The sequence below is a fragment of the Quercus robur genome, chromosome 6, assembly GCF_932294415.1.
Source record: "Quercus robur chromosome 6, dhQueRobu3.1, whole genome shotgun sequence".
In the NCBI taxonomy this organism is placed as follows: Eukaryota; Viridiplantae; Streptophyta; class Magnoliopsida; order Fagales; family Fagaceae; genus Quercus; species Quercus robur.
The window spans coordinates 5,712,969-5,720,578 of record NC_065539.1 but is presented as its reverse complement, the minus strand read 5'-3'; positions in this window follow the sequence as shown (position 1 = coordinate 5,720,578).

Sequence of the window (7,610 nt, the reverse complement as noted above, 5' to 3'; positions counted from 1 at the left end):
GAAGAAGGCTGCTGTCGCGGAGAAGTTCCGAGCATCGGCTGAAAAAAGGTGTGCAGACCTCCTGGCCAGGCAAAATGAGACGGAACTCAAACTAGCAGAAGCCCTCAGCCTCAACACTTCCCATGCCGACGAGATAGCCGATCTCAGGGCAGGCTTGGCGGCCGCGGAGCAAAAGTGGTATGACGTAGGCTTTGCCGACGCCGAGAACTCCGCAGAGCCGGTGGTGGCTCGGGCTCGGCATATGGGTTTCGAGGCCGGGTGGTTTGCTGCTCTTCAGGCAATGGGAGTTCCCGAAGACTCGCCGCTGAGAGACCCCGGCCAGATTCCATTTCCGAACCCTGTACCTGCCGTCCAGAACGCCCCGGCTGCTTTTGACGAGGAGGAGACGGCCAGTATGAGGGAGTTGGTTGAGCAAATCGACTCTCATGTCGAGCCCGAGGATATGGAGGCCACGAGCATACCTACCGTGCAGGAGCTTCTTGGTGAGGGCCAGCCTTTTCCCCTGACCGTCCAGCAAGAAGTGCCAACACCGACTCAACCTCCCAGCTGATTTTATTTTTACTTGTTAGCTTATTTTTATTTTGTTTTTATTTGCCTATGTCACCGGGATGTGGTGATTGAACAATTGCTTTAGTTTGTCGGTTTTATTTGCCCATGTCACCGGGATGTGGTGATTAAACAATTGCTTTTACCTGTTTAATTAGTAGTCCGTTTTCTTCTTCCGTTCCAATTTGTTGAATGAAATTATCTTTGTTTTGTGTTTTGCTTGAATTATACCAGTGCTATGGCCGCTTAATAGAATGGTACCCCCGAAAACCTGTTGTGCGGCGCTGTGGGAAATTTGAGAGCGCTATTGGACTTAGTTTTTGCAAAAAGGGTTAGGTTTTTATCAGGATTTGGTTTAACCGAGAATTGTGCTTTCGTCCTTATAGATTTGATTGTAAGGTTCTCACTTGTTCGGCGATATTGATCGAGCCGAGGATCAGTTTTCTATCCCTAAGATTTACTCGTAAGTTTTTCACCTGCTCGGTGACATTAATCGAGCCGAGGGTCAGGTTTCTGTCCTTAGGATTTATTCGTAAGGTTTTCACCTGCTCGGCGATATTGATCGAGCCGAGGGTCAGGTTTCTGTCCTTAGGATTTATTCGTAAGGTTTTCACCTGCTCGGCGATATTGATCGAGCCGAGGGCCAGGTTTCTGTCCTTAGGATTTATTCGTAAGGTTTTCACCTGCTCGGCGATATTGATCGAGCCGAGGGTCAGGTTTCTGTCCTTAGGATTTATTCGTAAGGTTTTCACCTGCTCGGCGATATTGATCGAGCCGAGGGCCAGGTTTCTGTCCTTAGGATTTATTCGTAAGGTTTTCACCTGCTCGGCGATATTGATCGAGCCGAGGGTCAGGTTTCTGTCCTTAGGATTTATTCGTAAGGTTTTCACCTGCTCGGCGATATTGATCGAGCCGAGGGTCAGGTTTCCGTCCTTAGGCTTTATTGGCGATTCTCTTGGCGTGGTTACAGGGTCAAAAAACAGCACAGACAAAAAAGTTCATCATGCTCTTAATCTTAATAGAATACAAGTTTTGGCTTACATTGATGGTTACGCGTAGAATTTCTTCAGGTTGTTGGCGTTCCATGGTCGGGGGAGCGGCCTCTCGTCCAGGTCCTCCAAGTAGTAGGCCCCTGCACCTGCGACGGCTGTGACTCTGTATGGTCCCTCCCAACTCTGAGCAAGCTTCCCTGCAGCCATGTCCCGCATGTTCCCCACTACCCTTCTTAACACTAATTCCCCGGCACTGAATTCCCTGGTCTTCACATTTCGGTTGTACCTTTGCGCCAGCTTCTGCTGATACTCGGCAAGACGTACGGTCGCGGCCTCCCTGCATTCTTCTAGCCAATCCAAATGCTCCATCATTAGGTCGGCGTTCTGTACGGGGTCAAACCCGGCGACCCGTGCACTGCATAAGCTCACCTCGGTTGGTATCACTGCTTCTGCTCCGTATGCCAGAGAAAATGGGGTTTCCCCCGTGGATCTCCTGGGGGTCGTGTGGTAGGCCCATAATACACTGGGTAGTTCTTCTGCCCATCTTCCTTTCGCTCCATCCAACCTTCTCTTGAGCCCGTTCAAAATAGTCTTGTTTACTGCTTCAGCTTGGCCGTTGCTCTGGGGGTATGCCGGGGTTGAATACTTGTTCTTGATGCCGAGCTCGCTGCAAAAAGTCCGAAAAGCGTTGCTGTCGAACTGTAGCCCGTTGTCTGTCACTAGTGAATTCGGCACCCCAAACCTTGTAACTATGTTTTTCCACACAAATTTTTTCACGTCAGTATCCCGGATATTGGCCAAGGCTTCAGCTTCAGCCCACTTTGTAAAGTAATCCACAGCCACCAGTACAAAACGGCGGTTCCCCGTTGCTCGGGGGAATGGCCCGAGGATGTCAAGCTCCCATTGTGCAAATGGCCACGGGCTGCTGACAGGATTTAGATGTCTTGCCGGCTGATGGATCATTGGGGCGTGCTTTTGACATTGTTCGCAACTCCGAACGTGTTCGGCGGCATCCTTCTGCATCTGTGGCCACCAAAACCCCTGCGTCATTGCTCTGTGTGCTAAAGATCGTCCCCCAGCATGCCCGCCGCATACTCCTTCATGCAGCTCGGTTAGAAGCTCCTTGACTCTTTCAGGATGCAGGCACAAGAGGTAAGGGCCCGCGAAGGACCTTCTGTACAACTTTCGGTCCGAAGACAACCAGTACCTGGAAGCCATTCGTCGAATCTTGTTGGCCTCGGCCTCATCCTCTGGAACTTTATCTTCGGAAAGAAAGTCTATGATCGGGTTCATCCAGCATGGTCCGGCCACCGCCACCTGCGCAACCTCTACTCCGGCCTGGTCGAGAGCAGTCTTCACACAGATGCTTGGCTCCCTTACAAGTTCAATTGTGATAAGCCTCGGGGTGTCCTCGGTAGCCGATGAGGCTAACGTGGCAAGAGAGTCAGCATGCCTGTTTTGTGACCGGGCTACCTGGGATATCTTTACCGTTCCAAACTGACCGATAATTTGCTTTGCCGTACTTAGATAAGCTTTCATTCGGGGATCCCGAGCCTCGAAGTCCCCAGTGACTTGATAAACAACTAGCCGAGAGTCCGAGTAGATTTCCACGTCCTTGGCGCCCAGATGCAATACTGCCTTCAGTCCGGCCAACAGGGCTTCATATTCGGCTTCGTTGTTTGAGGCTTTGAACCCCAATCTGAAGGAGTGTTCCAGTCGCATACCTTCAGGGGTGACTATGACAATACCAGCCCCAGCCCCCATAGCATTTGATGCACCGTCCACAAATAACTTCCACGGGCGAATCTCCGCACTGCAGATTACCTTGCCTTCATTCTTAGGTGTAAATTCCGCGATGAAATCAGCGAGAACCTGCCCTTTCACCGAGCTTCTAGGTCGGTATCTTATGTCAAACGATCCCAACCGAGTCCCCCATTTAGCAATCCGTCCTGTGAAATCGGATCTCTTCAACAGTGACTGCAATGGATACTCGGTGAGGACGAACACTGTGTGTGCCTGGAAGTAGTGTGGTAACTTCCTCGTGGCGTGTACCAAGGCCAAAACCAACTTTTCAAGAGGCAGGTACCTTGTCTCGGCATCGACCAAGGTCTTGCTCACGTAATACACCGGCATTTGCACTCCCCGGTCCCTTAGTAACACAGCACTTACGGCATGATTGGTGACTGCAAGGTACATAAACAGATCCTCCCCGGGCTCCGGGGCCGTCAACCTCGGCGCCTTTGCCAAATATTCCTTTAGTTCTCGAAAAGCTTCATCACAGCTCTCGTCCCACTGAAACCCCTTCCACTTCTTCAGAAGTTGATAGAATGGCCGGCAGCGATCGGCAAACTTGGAGATGAATCGGTTCAGGGCGGCCAACATCCCGGTGAGCACTTGCACCTCCTTAGGATTGCTCGGTGGTTTGAGGCGATTGACGGCCTCTATTTGGTCGGGGTTAGCCTCTATTCCCCGAGTGGAGATCAGATAACCCAGGAACTTGCCAGCCCCCACTCCGAAAGTGCACTTTTCGGCATTGAGGCGCAGCCTGTGTCGCCGTAGTATTTCGAATACTCCCCGAAGGTCTTCAGTATGCAACGACTCTTTTCTGCTTTTTACTACCATGTCGTCGATATAAACTTCAACCGTGCACCCAATTTTTTCCCGGAACATCCTCGTCATCATACGCTGGTAGGTGGCCCCGGCATTCTTCAATCCAAACGGCATGACCTCGTAGTGATAGTTTGCATTCGGGGATATAAATGCTGTCTTCTCTCGGTCCTCGAGTGCCAAGGCAATCTGGTGGTATCCTTGGAAGGCGTCCAGGAAACTCATTCTCGGGTGCCCGTACGTGGCATCCACTAGCTGATCAATCTTGGGCATCGAGAATGGATCCTTGGGACACGCTCTGTTTAAATCGGTGAAGTCCACGCAAACTCTCCATTTACCGCTCTTCTTCTTTACTACGACAGTGTTTGCTAGCCATCTCGGGAAGAATATTTCTTTTATGACCCCGGCCTCCTTCAGTCGCTGGACCTCCAAGTTTACTGCATCGACGTGTTCCTTTGATGCTCTTCTCGGCTTCTGCTTTTTCGGGGGAAACGATGGGTCCACATTGAGTTTGTGAACAATGAACTCGGGGTCTACACCGGGCACTTCATACGGGTTCCACGCGAAGACATCTATGTTCTGCAATAGGAACAACAACATCTCTACCCTTTCCCGGTCATTCATGCTTGTATCTATCTGGAAGTATTTGTCACTATCTGGGAGAATTCTTACCTTCAGCACCTCCTCGGCAACGTCCGCCCCATTTTCCTGGGGTATCTATAATTGCTATGCAGTCTCTTTCTCGGCGTGCTCAGCTTGGCCGAGCTGTTCCTTTTCCCACTGGACCGCGGCTACGAGGCATTGCTTCGCCACCTGTTGATTCCCCCTTACCTCCACAACTCCGTACTCAGTAGGAAATTTCACTTTCACGTGAAGGGTGGACGGAACAGCCCCCATGGCGTGAATCCACGGTCTTCCCAGGATTGCGGTGTAAGGTGCGAATGATCGGACTACTATGAACGTAACTACAACTTCCTTGCCCTCCATGTCCACTGGGAGAGAGATTTGCCCCTCGGGAATCACAATTCTCCCGTCAAACGAGACCAATGGCGTGTTATACTTCGCCAAATCCTGGGTTTTTAACCCGAGCCCTTCGAAGAGGTCCGGGTACATAACGTCAGCCCCACTGCCCTGATCAATCATCACCCTCTTCACCAAGAATCCTTCTATCCGGGCTGTCACCACCAAAGCGTCGTCGTGAGGTTGGATGGTTCCTTCGAAATCATCTTCTCCGAACGAGATGTCTAGCCGTCCAACTTTCTTTTGCCTCTTGGATGATTCTCCGTCCGCGCAAGCCACTGTCATCACCATCCTTGCCGCTGCTGCCCCTCTCGGTGCGGCATGAATGACGTTGATTACCCCCAGGGGTGGTGGAAGGGGATTCCTTTTCTGTTGGGCGCCCTGCTCGGTCTCCCGGTCAGTGGAATCTGCTACAAACTCTTTCAGGTGCCCTGCCTTCACTAACTGCCCGAGATGATCTTTCAATACCCTACACTGCTCGGTGGTGTGCCCCTTGTCCCTGTGATAGGTGCAGTATAGGCTTTGGTTCCTCCGAGATGGGTTGCCCCCCATTTTGTTCGGCCATCTGAAGAATGGCTCGTTCTTTATCCATTCCAGTATCTTGTGCACGGGCTCTTTAAACAACACATTAACCCCTTCGATCTGCACCTCTGGTTCCTGCATTCTGAAGTCCCTTTTCGGCTTTGGCGGCAAGATGCTTTGCCGAGATCTCCCCGTAAAAGGGGCTTTCCCCCTGCTTTGCAGCCGGTCATCCTCCAAGCGTTTGTACTCCTCTATGCGTCTCATCAGTTGCCTCATATCCTCCGGGGGTCTTCTTGTCAGTGACTCCCGCAGTTCAGAATCCTCGGGGAGCCCCATCCTGAAGGTGCTAGCCGCAATTTTCTCGTTTCCCCCACCAATCTCGTTGTAGAGTTCCCAGTATCGGCTGGCATAACTCCGAAGGGTTTCCCCGACCCTCATTTTCATGGAAAGCAACGCGTCGACCGGTTGTTGCACTCGGCTGCATGTTACGAACCTGCTGCCGAACTCCTGAATCAGCTCGGCGAAGCTGTGTATAGAACCTTTCCGCAACCCATTGAACCATCTCAGCGCGGTAGAACCGAGACTAGAGGGGAATACTTTACACATCAATGCATCGTTGTGCGCATGCAAAGACATCATGTGGATGTAATGACTGACATGCTCCACGGGGTCTGTCCTCCCCTCATAGGAATTGAATGGTGGACGCGTGAATCTGCTCGGCATGGGTGCCCGTTCAATCTCATCAGAGAATGGAGACCGGGCTGCCATCCGCAAGGCCCTGCTCATGGCGTCCATCGCGGCGTTGTTGTGCCGCCGCTCCTCTGGCGACTCTGACCCTTGGTTATCATATCCATGCGACCGGGAACGGTCCCGTCTACGACGCATCTCCCGAGAGTGACGACGTGACTCTTGAGAACGTGATCGGTCTCGGTGTTGTTGCGTAACAGATCGGCTGGAACCTTCCTCGCCACGGTTCCTCCTGGGTTGGGGGTTGTGGTTCCTTTCGTGGCGCCGACCCCTTGCTTCCAGCTCCAAGTCCATTACCAATCTGCGTAACCGCTCCAGCTCCCGGTCTCTATCATCATGTTGCCGATGTGCTGAGTCGCTTGAAATCGTCCGGTGTGTCTGGGCCGATCCTTCTCCCAATCCGGACCTTTCCTCTCCTCTTGGATGCTCCCTATCCTCCAGCCGTTTCTGCCTTCTCTCCCTCCACGTCGATCCCCGAGAAGATCCTGCGGAATTGCTCGGAACGTGCCCTCCTGAACGCTGCTCAGACATCTCCCTTGCTTGAGTCTCTCTCAAACCACAGCTTCGTAGGAGAGCCCCACGGTGGGCGCCAATTGTAAGAACCACATGCAAGACTTCTGGACCTTAGGTCACTTGGGCTCACAATTTATTTGTAGTGGGCTTAAGTATTTCCTACAATGGGTCGTTCTCGGCAGAGAGACTCCAAGTAACACCCAGTTAGTACCCTCTACTTGACTGTTTTCCCTCAATTTTTCTGAACCCCTTCTTCTCCCAACTTTCTTCTATTTATAGCCAAGGTTAGTGGGGAGATCATGATTACAGTCACCGTTAGTGCTACTGAAGGTCCAGTATTATCTGGTTAAAGTGGTTGTTTAGGTGAAAGGGCGGTGCAGCATTTATGATCTTGGAACTTGGTTCCATTTTCACCAATTATGTTCGGCAACTCACGTTCCCGTGCATATCATGACCTTCCCGGATATAACTCATGCGCTCTACCGGGAAAGATTAACCGCTCAACCCCGGGAACTTAATACTCAAAATTTGTTTTTACTCTAAGGCAGTTTCAAGAAGGGCATAAGGTAACGGGAACTTTCTGCTGGGCCTGCGCCCAAGGCCGGTATGGGCTTGGGCCCGGGGCCTAGATGGGTCTGGGCCCAAGGCCAGTATGGGCTTTGG